The sequence below is a fragment of the Lissotriton helveticus genome, chromosome 9 (assembly GCF_964261635.1).
Source record: "Lissotriton helveticus chromosome 9, aLisHel1.1, whole genome shotgun sequence".
Taxonomy (NCBI): Eukaryota; Metazoa; Chordata; class Amphibia; order Caudata; family Salamandridae; genus Lissotriton; species Lissotriton helveticus.
The window spans coordinates 691,680,241-691,695,886 of record NC_136070.1 but is presented as its reverse complement, the minus strand read 5'-3'; the positions used below and the strand labels follow the sequence as shown (position 1 = coordinate 691,695,886).

General features: G+C 46.1%; 1 protein-coding gene across 2 annotated transcripts in view; it reads left to right on the top strand.

Moving 5' to 3' along the window:
* Nucleotides 1-15,646, top strand: part of DPP3 (dipeptidyl peptidase 3) — a 468,907-nt gene that overhangs the window by 133,349 nt on the left and 319,912 nt on the right. The window lies entirely within an intron of this gene.

The following is a 15,646-nucleotide window of genomic DNA, read 5'->3' as shown; positions in this document are numbered from 1 at the left end:
GTGATTTATTCATAACAGATGAGTTGCCAGTTTCAAACAACAGACCGCAAACCCCCCAAACCAAAGTTATCATCACACAAAACATTCTGCAACCTGTAATGTTTAACAAAGGTTTGTGGTAGGCCATGTAGCCGCTCGACAAATTTCAGACACCCCTTTCAGTTCCACCGAGGTAGTAGCAACAACCCAGATTGACCTCCCCTGAATCCCTGCCAGAGTGGGGTACGAGACAATGAATAGGTCAGAAAAATCAACTGCTTAATCCATCGACTGATAGATAAATAAGAAGCCTTAGCTTCTCGCAGAGACCCCAAAAGAGACAAGCAAATATTATGTCTTACGAAAGAAGTTTGTCTTATCCAGATAGAGCATCAGACCCCTTATCACATTCAACAAAAACACTTGACCGCCAAAGAAGAACCAGGCTCGGCCCAAAGAATCGCCTCCTGATTCTTATGAAACTGGGATGCCACCTTAGGAACAAAAGAAGAATCGGGCGGAGAACTACCCCATCATCGGAAAATGACAAAAAAGGCTCCTGAGCCATCCAAGCTCCCAGTTCTCCAATTCTATGGCCAGAAATTATTGCAACCAGAAACCCAATCTTAATGGTCACAAACCTAAGATCTACCACCTCCAAAGGTTAAAAGGAAGGAGACACCAATGCCCTCAGAACTAGTGGCAAACCCCACAAAGGAAAAACATATTTTTTACAGGGTGGGATAGAGGGAAACTCCGCAACACCTATGCAACCAACCCCTCTACATCAGCCAGATTGCCCCAAGGCAACATGAAAGCTCAAATAGCTGCCCTTTGGGCACGCTAGGTGGAAACTGACAGATGTTTCCCAAACCCTTCCCACAAACACCGCAGATACTTATTCAGATGACAATGAAGTGGGGAAAGCTGCAGAGGCTTACTCCATCACTAGAAACGACCCTAAATGCTGCTCATATGATTTCAAGGTAGATGGGCTACAGGATTACTGAACTGCTTCAGCTAAATGTCTGGGCAGTCCTTTACTTTATGATCCCCTCCTCTCTACTTCCAAACCAAAAGATGTAGCCTCTGTAGAGACATGAAGGGGGAGGACCTGAGAGGGAAGGGAGAACATAGACTTATGCATGGCCTCTGTATTGCCAAGAATTTGAGCCCGGGAAACTATGATCACCTGGGCCAAAACGGGTCCACAGCCACCATCACCCTGGCTTCCCCCAATTACCCGGTCAGCAATTTGAGAATCAGAGCAACTGGTGGAAATGCATACAACAGCTGAAAAAGCAGGGTAGCAGCAGCATTCAGGGAACTGGACTGGATTCCCTCCCCTCCCTCCCCCCCCCACCCTCCTCTGGTTGTTCAGGCAGGTCACAGTAACCAGATTATCTGACCTGATCACCAGATTGCAACCCGCAAAAATCTGCCTGGATCCTATCACTGCCCTATATACAGCCATGAGTTTCCGACCAATTGGAGAAACAACTGCCCTCCTGCATAGACCATTTCGCCTGCAGTGACCTGGCTCCCCCAGCCTGACTACCCACCCAAAGGAGCTTGCATCTGTTGTGAGAACCATTGGAGGATCTCACCGAAGCGCCATGCCCTTGGAAAAAGAGCGGAGTCCACCACCTTAGTATCTGGAACCATACATTTGAAATTTCCTGACTTTGGATCCCAAAAAGATTGCAAATGGGACCACAGGAGACGAAGATGAAAAAGAGCCCAGGGCACTTTGAAGACCGCTGCCACATGTGCGTAATCAAACTCAATCACTGATTTACTGGGAGGAAGTGGCAACCCATTACTTGCAAGGACAGAGACCTCAAGCATGCTGCCCTGCGTGCCGGAAGGAAAATGCTGTTGAGATCTGTATGAAACCTGGCCCCTGTGAAATTCATATCCCGTGTATGTTTCAACTGGCACTTCCCATGGTTGAGTAGAAATCTATGCACCTCAATCTGAGAACATACCAAGGCCATATCATGCGGCATCTGTGACCTTGTGGAAGCATGAAGAAGCCAGTTGTCTAAGTACGGATGTAGGTGAATCCCTTGCAGAAGAAGAGATGCCACCACCTTTATGAACTGGGCTGCTGACTTCAGTCTGAAAGGCAACACCCTGCACTGAAAATGCCTCTACCGGATGCTAAAATTGAGGTACTGCTGGTGTTGAGGATGAATCAGTACATGATAACGTGTCCTGCAGATCTAACGTACACATCAGATGCTCCTTGACTACTAAAGGAATTATCATTTGCAGTGGTTCCATTTTGAAGGGCAGGGTCTGCACAAATTTGTTGACCGCTTTCAAGTCCAACACAATTCGGAAACCCCTTTTAGACTTCCCCACTAGAAAGATTATGGAGTAGAAGCCCCTGCCCCTCTTCGTCTGAAGAACTTCCAAGATTGCAGTCTTCTGAAGAAGAGTCGATGTCTTGAGAAACCTTTTTACCACTTTCAAGGGCCATGGAGTAGGTCTGACTCCTGATGAGTTTGTCAGAACAGAAAACTCATGTTGTGCCCTTCCTGGAGTATTCCTAGCATCCGAAGTAGATGCCTCCCATACCTGGAGAAAATGTTGGATCATTCCTCCTACCGCATACTCCTGACCATCCACCTTATAGTCAGGAGCAAATCTTCGGGGAGACTTGGCCTACTTGTCTCTTCCCTTCTGAGCCTGAAACCTCCTTTGAGGTCTTACTACCTATCTTGCAGAGGATATAACTTGGCCATTAACTGTGGGAGAATTATTTTGTCTGGGTCCTTCCATTGTCGCTTCAGGACCTCAGTAATCTAGAGGCACTGGTTCATCAAGAGGAATGTCACTCTGAAACTGTCGAAGGAGGTAACCAGAAGAGGTCTCCGGAACCTCATCCTCTGGAAACCCGATGTTGGACTTTACATGCATAAATAATTCTGGCAATATAGCTCTTGTAATATATTTGCCCTTATGTTCCTCCATACCAGGAGTCTCCTCCTCTGACCCAGAAGGCTGAGAGGACCTCACTGGCAGCATATCCCTATATTTTCTACTTTATCAGGTGTCCTCTCCAACAAAGTCTCTTTAATCTGCCTCTTTAACCCATTATCACTTCCACTTTGTTGTTTTGGTAGAGGGGTAGAAGATGACCCTGAGGAGTAAGAGGACTCCCCATGCCTCCACTTCCTATAATTCTTCCCCCCTCGCAAGTATTTAGAAAATGCAGATTAGAATCAAATTTGGCAAGAACAATCCAAAAATGTCCCAGTCCAAGAGGAGGTGACCTCTCAACTGTTCTCCATCTAAGGGAATTTTACTCTGAAACTCTGCAATGATGGTGAAAAAAATGCAAACTAACAGGTTGACAGTAAGGGTTGTCATATTCACTACAAGGCTTAAACACGCCACTTGAACTCAACTTAAAAACAAAAGCACACTTTTTTTTTTGATAATCCAGTTTATTTACATTTTCAAAACCTAGGACATATAAAGACAGCCAAGGAATATACATTATAACCGAGATCATCACCATCAGACAATAGGAGGAGTAAGCCAACAAAATCGTCCATAAGTACAATGTGCCCTGTAGAGGGAAAATGCAGCCAGGTAAAGGATAAGCAGACACGAATTTCAAAACAGTAAATTTAACCACTTGCCCCATATCTTCTCGAATTTTTCAGGACACCCCCTGGCCTCAAAAAAGGGTTCCTCCTGGGACGTGCACCAGTCTACCCCTCTGCGTCATTCACGAACATTAGGAGGCTTAGCTTGGGACCAAGCAGCGGCGATATCTCGCTTGGCAACCACCACCACCGTACCCGAGAAATGCTTGTCAGCTCGAGAGCCATCCAAGCCATCAAAGACTCTGAGGAGGAGGCGCAGGGGGTGTTGGGGGACCTGCCAACCCAGTGTTTGTGTAAGTTCAGCTTCAATACCCGCCCAGAAGGAGGTAAGACCTGGGCATTGCCAGACCATGTGATAAAAATCGGCTGGGATATAGCCACAACGGGTACAGTCAGGTAGGGGACGCAATCCCGCTTTATGGAGGCATACCGGAGTCGGGTATGCTATGTGTAGGTAGTAGAGTTTGATGAGGCGCAGTTTGGAGCAATTTGGAAGAGGTAGTCAGTCTTGGGTGCCATTAGGGCGTCTCGCAAAACTGCCTCCTCTAGGGGGCCCACCCACCCCTCCCCGGAGTTCACAACGCATCTAAGGGGGCTGGGCCGTTGTTCACCAGCGAACGGTAGATCCTCGACACTCCCCCTTTCCCCATGTTGCCCATCATGACCTGCGCCTCAAGTGGGTTGAATTAGGGGAGTGAGGTACCAGTAGGAACATGTGCTTGGACGGCGTAGCGGAGATGCAAGTATTTTTAAAACTGTCTCTCGTAGAGGGAGTTTACCACCTACTTGAAGTAGGTGGTAAACTGCGAGTGCAAAACAATTGTACATTGAAGTGCGAGTCGCTATTATCGAGGGACACCCGTGGCACGCCCTTTCCTAATAGCAAGACACAAACCATATTTTGCGAGTCGGTAATAGGTCACCTTACGGACTCGCAAAATATGGTTTGTACATGGGCAGACCAATTTTACAGTGGCAATTGGGCCGATTTCCCATTTGCGACAACAAAAAAAGGTCGTATATTTGGCCCTAGAGGTTTCGTGGTGGGAACTTTTATGATTGCTTCCTTTTGTTTTCTAAAAGCAGCTGTTTGTGCTCCATCCCAATTCAATTCCTTCCATGTTTTTTTTCAGTTTCCTCAAAGCTGCCATCATCACCCAAAAGGTCTTAACAATTCCAGGACATCATAACAGATGATTGTTAATGGAGGGATACAGCTCCATCTTGATTAACTGGATTTGATTCTCTATAGGATACCCACCTTATTTACATTTTCTGTGTTGTAGACCGTCGACCTTATCAATCATGACTTTATTGTTGAAAATGTGAGATTTCCTTCAACTTTTCTTGTATGTGTGTTTAGTCTCTGTTAATATGAGAATATCAAAACTTCTTGTAGGGCGAGAACTGTGATATTGCCACTGAAGATGCCAAGTGAAAAGGAGGCCTAACATATCGGATTGCACCTAGTGGGGTTATAAATGTAGTCAAATGTTGTTTTGTTTGGGACAATTCCAGCTGGTGGCATGGTGCTCTCAAATAGAGCATTGGCAAGTATTTGGGGTTCCCTATCGTAGTTTAAATTTCTTTTTTTTATTTATTTTAGGATGTGGGTGACGGCTGGCTTGCATTTTCATAATTAAGGAAAAACGATTTTATCTTTCCTGTCTTTTAGCTTAAGCTGGCCATAATTTTAATGTATTACAAAATACCCCGTAGTATCAGTGGTGATACAGCCATAAGCACTTTGATTGCCATTTGACATTTCTGCCTCCATTCTGTTTAGGCCTTTTTAATAAAAGAATATGTAAGAGATCATGATGAAATGGAACCTGGAATCCACCTTAACTTCTAACTTTAAACTCTTCCAAACTAGCACAAAGCACCTCACTTCAAACCTTAGATTTGGCAGGAGCTATGAAAGGTAGACAGGCAGGTCTCTGACTCAGACACAGAACATTTTGGGACAGAGCAGTGGGCACAATCACGTTAACAATATATTTTGTTTATTTTTGCTGTTCACTACTCTATCCATTTCAGAGAGTAAATCCCAAGCCTGCATGCATCTTTGACAAGCTAGTAACTTTGTGTCAAATCTTTACATCACAGAACCAAACAATACTGGAGCTCTTACTATACCCTCCAGCTGTCATATGATGGAAACTCATTACTAGCTACCAGTGTACCCTAGCACCACTCCAGGCGCCCGACACTGAGCCTCAGATTATGTCCACGTGAGAGATGGAAGGCAGGGTGGAGACCACTAACTGCCTTTCTGCTGGCACACTAGGGTTTCTGGAGCTCCCCTGGTGACATTACTACTCTGAGTAACCACTTCATTTACCCTCTTTTGTGACGCTAAAGCAGTGAATACTCCGATTTCGATCCTATTGCTCACAATAAAGGCTTCCTTAGGAATACATAGACAACATAAAAGTTATGTTTGTTGTTTTCAGTCTTCCTTATGTGCTTGGCCTGCTTGGTTATTGTGCATGGAGAGAAATGTGTAGTATTCGAAGGTTCATTCTTTAATACACATCACTTGTTTATTGTTTCAAAGTTTCAAGTGAATCTTTGTGTAGTGTTTATGTATGTTTTATTCCAAGTTGTGGTGTTCAATCCTGCTTTGTTTCATTGCAATGAAGGCATCCATGTGCAGCACAAGTGGGACCATTGTGTGTGGGCTCCCAACTAAAGAGGTACTTAATTACCCATCAGTCTTTTTCCTATACTTTGTACCCTGTTCTCTTTATATGCTATTATGATCTGTTCTACCATTGCAATCTTAAGAGTAGCTCTGAAACCGAAATCTGCCAATCTGAGAAACCCTTCTCTTCATCTGGCCAGAAAAACGACTTGCCTCGCAGACTATTTCGACCATCAGTTCTCAGCAGCAACAACCAGAGCTTCGGCTGTAATTGCTGGCTGTTGAGAATGACCGACCCTGCGGATGGCCTCATTTAATTGATTTTACCAGCCTGCTGGTGCTTTGAATCCTGGATTACTTGACCATAATCTAGAGTGGAGTGCTGAAGAAATATATATTGAAACACCGAAGATTGCTAAATATAGGAGCCAGACTGTTTCACCCTGAAGTAATGCCCAAACTTCACTCGCGCTTTCAACGATATTTCTTGACTTATGGTTACAAAGGAAATAAACTGCAGAATTCTCTCCACCATTTCCTAAGCACAAGGTAGATTGATCTAGTCGAAAATTTCTCCAGGCACAGCTCCTGAGTTATACCTAGGGTGCCCAGTTTTATGGTATTTTATTTTAAAGATTTGAATCTGTGTATACCCATATTTATTTTTTGCCCTTCCTGTCAGTATTTGCCCATATTTATTTTGTATTCTCTGAATTGATGAAGTTGTTGCAATATGGTAAATTTCCATATTTATTTAACTGATACATTTGCACTCGTACTTTGACGCCAGTCGTGTTTTAGCAAATTAAGCATCCAAATATAACAATACGGATGTATGACGTTACAACGCATACTTTTACAACCCCTACCTTTACATCGCAAGTTTTACAACGCATACCATTACAACGCATAATGCTTTTGGGCGCTGGATAGTGAATAGTTTAATTTACTATTCCAACTCCAGTCCCCGTGGATAGTAGGGAAGGTGTTGGATAGTACATTAAACCTATTCCCTATCCTAGAGCGCCCCCCAGAGCTATGCGTTGTAATAGTTTGCGTTGTAAGAGTTGCGTTGTAATGGTAGTTCGTTGTAAAAGTTTCGTTGTAAAGGCTGTATACCAACAATACGCCACACCTAAATATTGGCATTATACTACAATGGAAGTTGACATATTTCACTGCCTAATGATACCTCATCCTGCTTTTTAACTGCCAATGCCCTCTATCTACTCAGCTGTTGACCTGGAATCAGTGAAAGACAGGATGTTGACATATGTCGCTGCTTAATGATACCTCATCTGCTTTAATGAAAGACAGCATGGCAAGGTACTCAAAAGAAGCCCAATTTTTTTGTATTTTTCAATTTAAAAAAATTAATGCTGACAGGAAGCGCTTTATTTTCTGTCTGTATTTATCTGCACAAATCAGTAAAAACTGAAAACTGGGATCCCTAGTTATACCCCAGCCCATATGCTGAGATCCATCAAAATAACCTAATTGTTTAGGTTCGATTTACCCGAACTGGTTGGCCCTAGAGCCTAAGCTCTGGAACTCATTGCGCACCAATCTTGGAAGAGACCGGACTTTGGCTTCATTAAAGGAAATCTGAAAACAAGCCTCATGAAAGAAGTCTTCTCATTTGTCCAGGGAGTAACAGGCAAAGTTGCGAGTAGGCTGCAGCTGTACCGTGGCCGTCAGTCCACCGGACTGCAACCGGTCCGTAACAGCTACAGCCCCGCAGGCATGACCTAGGCAGCGGATGGGGTCTCTGCAAGCCGCAGAGAAGTGGGCCGGGCCAGTACTGGACTGCACCACTGCATCGTCCGCACCATATTGCATCTCACTGCTCTGCAACCACAAACACCTCAGGTGAGGCGGGCCAGGTGTTGGGTGTCAGGAGCAAGGGAACCAGAGGAGGGGGTGGAGGTGGAGAGGAGGAGCGGTGAGTCAGCTGCCTGCTGTTTTCTTGCTCTCTAGCCCTGGCCCCTCTCGGTTATTTGGACAGCTTTTGGACGCTTCTTGCCGACCTCTTATCTGCCGCTTATCTGCCAGTACTGAGACTGGCAAAGAGCACCTGAGCCTCCGAGCGTGTGTGGCGGCCTTTGAGAGCTGCCGTCAAGGGAGTGCCCCTTGACAAGCCCTATGGAGACGGCCCAGACAGTCTGGATGCTTCCTGTGGGGGCTGTGGGTACCCCGCTTTTCGCTCCATGGTAGCCAGCAGCCCTCCAGTCAGCCTCTCCAGCCTTTTCCAAGCACTTCAAGCCTGAGCCAACCGGGAAAACTGGCTGATACGGGTGACTCAACAAGTTACAGTAAAATTGGGGCGTGATATCAGGCCCTTGTATTCAACATGAAAATTTAGCTTGCCGGACGCTAAGGCATGGGCAGTATCAAGTAAAGCGCGCTGCCAAGAGGTAAAACCGATCTAAAAACATTGGTGTGCGCTGCGTTATCTGACGTGGTCTAAGGGCGGCGCATCAGTGAAGTCGGGAGGTGTGAGGAAGGAAGGAAGGAAGAAAGAAGGGGGCAGAGCGCCAAAACCTTCCCATACAGGAACTGAAAAATGACGCTCAAAAAGACGCCACATTGTCAAAAAGAGATGGAAGTGGAAGAGGGTGCGCTCATAGGGCCAACACCACTAAGGGTCACAAGAAGCAGGGCCCAGCTGCTCAATCAGGAGCTAACAGCGAATCCTCCCCATCAATGCCTCATAAGCCAGTTCTTTCAAGCACCGGGCAGCTCAGTAATAATCCTGGATAGTGCTCCGAAAAGGATAGAGGAGGCGAAAGAGCACAATCTCTAAGGGCTGGAGGACAGCCAAAAGTATGTGGATCCTCCTCTCACTGGAAAGCCCACCCTTGGGCGCAGAACTTGCTCACACCCGAGACGGGAACCAGGAACAGGAAGGACAGGAAAAGAAAGCACAGGAATAGAAAGCACAGGCTCAGCCCTCCCTCAGCGGGTACCAAGTGGCAAACTAGGACAAGAGCGGCAACATCTGCAATGTAAGGCCCAATGAGACTGAGCCCAGGAGGCTTCTGCAGCATATAAAGAACACAGAAAACTACAGTAAGTCAACAGACCAGGCAAACAGCCTTCTTTTGACTGAAGCCCTAATTCACTTGTGACGGGATTAGGGTTAGGCCAAGTACAAAAAGATAAAAGAACCAGTGGCAACCACACTGAGATCAGTTACAACCATCTCACCAGTAAATTGCCATCAGCTCGATTCACCAGAGACAGAAGCCCTCACAGACTCCTTTTTACAAAACCTAGAGTTAATAATAGAAAGGACCCTGAATCTCACCCCAAACCCCTTTGGGAAGAAGGAAGAAGCAAAGGACCCTCGTGCGAGGGGCCTGCAACCAATAGGCCAGGAAGACCATGAAGATGACCTCCACCTGGAAGCCATCAGAAAAACACAAAAGTCAATAGCCAGAGCTCTGCTCTGGCGGTCAACAAATTTGGAGGTCCAAATTGATCTCCTACAATCAATAGCCCAGCTCAGCGCCTAGCGAACCAGGGCAACACGCTGGCAAAATTGGAGGCAATAAGCTACAACAACCAGGCTATGCTAGCCTGCACAAGCTCATGTGTTGAAATCATAAAAAAGTGGGCTGAGCTGCCCGAAGTACTGGGGGACATGTTAGTGCTAGCCAAGGGCAAGGGGGATCCACAGACAACACTCATAACCCTCAGGTTAACAGCAGGGAATAATCCCCCACTAGCCTCTAAAGTAGAACACGGCCCAGTCATGAGCCTAGAATCAAAAGACTCCAAGAAAGGGAGAAGAAGCACAAATATTGTAGCATCCCCAAGAAGGAATAAAAGCAAGGAAGACCCTGACAGCCTCAACGCAAATGAAGGAGCAGAGCTTAAGATAACCATCGATTGGGCAGCTGGAGCAAGGACAGAAGCCCCCTTATCTAGGAGAACAAAGAAAAAGCTGATAAAACAGCAGACAAGCTTAAAAATCAAAAGAAGATCAATCATGCCGGCAGTGCTGAACAGTCTCAGACCTCAGGAAAAAAACAATTCAAGGCCACTCTTCCCAATCTTCAGCTTTAAACAGCAGATCAGGTCCCGGGCGATTACGGAAGACAAAGCTGAAGAAACAGACGTTCCAAAGCGACAAAGTAAGCATCAGGCAGCCCAGCAACCAACAGGGCTAGCACCAGACCCCGGTCAGGCTGCAGCACCCTGGGCGAGCCTAGGAAAGGAGGATGCCTGCACACAAACCAGGACATCCAACCCTCTGAGACTGGAGACTCAGAAAGAGGCCCTAAGGGGTACATCACACACTCCCTGACAGAGCAGCAGCCAAAAGACAGCTTGGCTGGAACCTTAAATAGGTCAGCATGTGAACAACAGTGTTCACATCCAGTGGATATGCAACCACTGGATGCACAAAGACCTTACAAAATGCCCACAATCCATGAGGTGGTGCTCACCGCTAAGTACTTCATTAAAGGCCCACACGACATACTAAACAATTTCAACATTCTCAGATTTATTTAGACACACCCCTACCTTGACTCTGATCACATCGGAAAACCTGGATTTGGTAAAGTTCAGAAGGATACATGGAGATACCCATGGCGATTCCACCTTTCTGGGATTTAGCCAACAGCATCTTCAACAGGCAGTTCTTGGTGAAGCCCAACAACTAGCTAGGTGGGGCATATACATCAAAGAACCCAGCCTGCTGAAATATCGGCACGTTCATATCCCTCAACACGACAGGAGTGGGCTTCGTCAGTTCTGAAAGGCACAAAGCACTATAGAAAGTGAGGTAGAAACCCCATTGAACAACCAAGCACCCTAATAAACACCTCCATTCCTCACAGAGATAACCAGCGGAGAGTGCTAATGAGCCAGATCGCGCAGGCCACAATGGAAGAACTCTGGCAGCGGCATTCCTAACCAGAGACAAAACATCGGCAGCATAGGAAGGAAAACTGGGGGATCAGGCTGTTCACCATCAACCACTAATCATTGACCACCACCAACAAATAACCCTTTTCTCATGGAACATTGCAGGGCTAAGCAAAAACGCCAGGAACAAGGAAACACTGGATTGTGTTGCAAAAGGGGACATTCTATGCTTTCAAGTAGCTTGGGCATTGACAACAACTCCTTTAGCTGGCTTTAACAAATTTCCTATAGCTACCACGAAAAAGAACATCTTCGGGTTGGCTATTGGGTGGACTGTCGGTTTTCTTAAGCCACGCCCATGAACTCAAAACCACGGAAATCAGCGCAAATTCTCTAGACCTGCATGCCATGACAATTGAGGGGCTCAAAGCGTGTCGCCAGCCATTTAGCCTGCTTCTAATAAACTGCTGTATCAATTTTCCTAAATTTTGAGATCCTCTCGCTCTTTCCTTCAATGGCCCTTCCTTCTCTGGGGTTTTGTTCTAGTAATTAGGTTTAAAGCGCGGGGACACACTGTTGCCTAGTGTAACCAGGCGCTATACAAAAGGTGTTGTTATTATTATTATTATCCAGCACAGATGCAATCTCGCATGGAATCCTTCATTACGGCACTGGAAGAAGTATTAATCAAATATGAACATCACAATGTGATCATTGTCTGTGATTTTAATACTTGAGGCTTGGATCAGGCACTAGGTGTGCTCAGCAACGGGAACAAGGCTTGCCCTTTGCTCTCTCTTCTTAAAAATTTCAAACTACACTCAACTCACTACTGAAAGAAAAGACGCTCCCTCCTCGAGGTGCCCTAAACTGACCTTTAGGAACATATCTGCAATTGACCATATCCTAACTAACAAGAAGCTGGTCAATAGGCTGAGAGACTTCACGGTCGACAATATAGGGGAAAGTGACCATAGGCCTCTGTGTGCCACTTTTCACCTGGCAATGCAATCTGCAGAACTTCAGAAAGTAATTGGTGAACCCACGGGAGATAGGCGCTTCAGAGAGCTGAAAAGAATAATATGGACCATCAACCTCGGACCCAAATTGCAGGAGTGGGCAACAACGTGGGAAGCACAATCGATGATAGGATCCCCATCGAGGGTAACAGGACACTGGAAAGCCCTGACGGACGATTTATGGCAGAAACTGGGGGGGGGGAACAAGCGCAAAAAAATAGTCTTAACACAGACCCAGCCCCCCTCCTTGAGCCACGCCCACCGAAGTGACTGATTCAATGCAAACGTGCCCTCCGGAAAGCACTCAAGGAAAAAAAAGAAAAGAGGAACACCGCCAGAAGTGCATCCCATAGCCACTCTGAGGACAGCATACAGGAAGAAAGTAGGCGAGTACAAGAGAAAGGTCACTGAACTGAAATGGCAAAAAGTATTCTCCTTGATAAAGGAAAAGAACAACTTCAAACTATGGAGATGCATCAATTGGCTGAACTCCCAAAGCCCGATAAAGGAGAATAGTATCACAAGTAATGAGTGTGAAGCATATGTAAAAGGACTGTACACTAGAGACTCGCTAGCTGCTGAGGCTTTCACCTCCAAGAAGCCTCCGGACGCATGCCATGACAAGGAACCCCTCTTTAAGAGTGCACAGGAAGCAGGGCTAGAGACCAGCGAAGGCGGAATTGGAGATAACGAGGATCATCAGGACAATGAGAAACGACGGGGCCCCAGGGGCCAGTGGCATTCCTGCCCCGGCATTTAAATCAGCTCAGGCATTCTATGCCCCAAACCTGACCCCACTATACAAACATGACTGCAACAACACCGCAATCATGGAAAGGATCAGTTTTTTCCCATCCACAAAAAGGGCGATCACTCTAATCCTGCCAAGTATAAGCTAGTCACCCTGCTTGATGCAGAAGCCAAGGCCTATGTGAGAATATTATTGAAAGAATTGGTGGAATGGGCAAACAAAAACAGAATTCTCCCATTCCACCAGACTGGATTCAGGGCAAACAGCTCAACAATGGAAAACATCATGGCCCTGGCCTACCTCTCTAAACAAGCGTTCAAAGACATCCATCTACCACTGTTCCGCTGCTTTATAGACTGCAGCACGATAGAGGCAGACTCTAGGGAAAGCTGACAGTCTGGGGGATCCCCCAAAGCTTCTGAAAGCAATTACAGCTCTCTTTGAGGGGACTTCGGGCCCGGTAAAAATAAGCTCCACAGCCTTGTCATCAAGAGTCGAAACCAACAATGGACTGAAGCTGGGGTCCTGACCCCACTACTATTCAACCTTTACACCGCAGACATGGGGAATCCCCTGAATTAAGCCAGTTTAGTGCCCCGGAGACTGGGCAAGGCGGGACTCTCAATCCTCCAGTACGCTGATGATACGGTAGTAATGGACCATACTTAGTGGGCCTCCAAAGAGCCTTAAAGGAACTCGTAAAGTACAACAAGGAACACTGCCTGATAGTTAATCAGAGCAAAACAAAGATAATAGTATTCAGAAAATATCCCCATAAAAGGCAAACTGCTTGAAAACTGGGAGACCATCAAATAGGGACAATAGCTGCCTATAATTATCTCGGGGTCTGGCTATCTGAGAGAGCCACTCCGGCGATGCACATAAAACATCTACATGACAAAACCAACCGTGTAATCCTCTCACTGAGGAGCTTAAGCCAGCGCCTGTCAAGTCCTGCAGCAGAGCCTATGCTGAGGGTCCTCAAGGCAAAACTAATACTGGCCATTAACTACGGTCACTTTGCCTTCCCAGGAGCTTTAGACAAACTTATAGCAGCAGCTCAAGTGAAAGCATACAAGACTGTGTTGTAGGCATCCAGACAAGCAAGGAACACAGGGTACGACTGGAATTAGGGCTCTTCAGACCGGAATTGGTACTTCAGGGGGGACTTAATCAAGTATCACATCAGGGTCCTCAAAGCTTCAAATAACACCCTTAAACATCAATTTGAAACAATCTTTAGGGAAGCGGACACCCCCTGGCACATCAAGCTGGGCCAAGCAATAGGGACCTTGAAAATCGAAGCAGAAAGTTTGCCCCTACTTGACATCCTGCAAATTGCCTGGTCAAACACCATGAAGCGGTAGGTCCACTCCATGAAAGGATCAGGCCTTACTCCGCTACAACACCAACACGACTGCACTGGATGTGTCTTACATTCCAGAGAAAGCTCAACGGTACCTACGGGAAGCACAATCAGCGCAAGCTCGCAGGAAAATTTTGTTCATGAGGCTCATCGTCCTCAAGATCTCGGATTTCAACTCAACATGGCCTTGATAAAACGGTGCAGTCTTTTGTCGGTTATGTAATTACCAAAGGGAAATATGGCTTCATCTATTATGTTGATGCCCAAAATTGTCCAGCGACCGCTAATGGTTGCTTTGCTCCATTTTCAGGGTCCATGGCTTAAGGTCCTGCAGGGAGGCTTCGGACTGATGTTTCTCGGAAGCAAAAACCTTCATCCTCGCAAGAGTGGCAAAGTTCACACACTCAATCAGACAGACACTAGAGGCCTTGCCACGCCTTCTCGAGTCAAGGGCAGGCAATAAACTGAAACAAAACAAGAACCTAGTCCTCTCGCAGCCAGTGTGCGAAACCGCTTACACGGATTCTGTCAAGGAAGAGCCTCCACCATGAGCTGCAACTCAGCAACTAGTTGCGGAATGTACACATCTCCCATCAGCGCCTGTAAGACCATCATAATTGTCAGTTTTGCTAATATTACAACAACTTGGCATGAGGCAGTAGCACCTTAATCCTAGGCCTTCAAAGTCGAATATCTCACAGCCAGGCCGAAGATCACGAACCAGAACAGAGCACTCACAAATCAGCTAGGCAACCTTCAAACGCATCACCTTACAGAACTCCTTTGCCCAATTATGGGCTCCCAGAATTCAGACTTTTTAATGGGTTGCAAGGAAATGTAATCACCTGCTCGACGGCAAAGAAGAGACTCAGACATTTTCCACAGTTTTAAAGAAACGTTTGTGTAATATGAAATAACCCCCTGCACGACTGCAAAAAAAGGGACTTCCCAACAAAAGGGGTAACAGTTTGATTTGTGGGACCAAGCAACCAAGCAGTTGGAGGGTTTGAGGGAGGGAGGGTGGGGGCAAGGAGGGCAGGTGCAGATTTTAGTTTGTTTTACTGTAAAGGTTTTTAATAATTGAATGGTCAATAAAATGACTTACTTAAATTCGTCCAGTAATGGATTTGGCCTTACCTTCCCACTTCATGATGGGACATGATCTCTCAAAGGAGCTGTCTCCCTCCACTGATTAGATCGAAATGTTTGTCTTCTGTAGTGTTCACACCCTGATCCTTAGACCAATGTTTCCGACTGAAGGAAGGATATAGAATCGCCAACGTTTGCTCTCCTTTTCAGTTCTGTGGTATGCTTAATTTGTTAGTGACTAGAAGCTTCGTTTTTTGTAGCCTTCTATAAGGCTGGCATAACGTAACTGCTGTTCACACT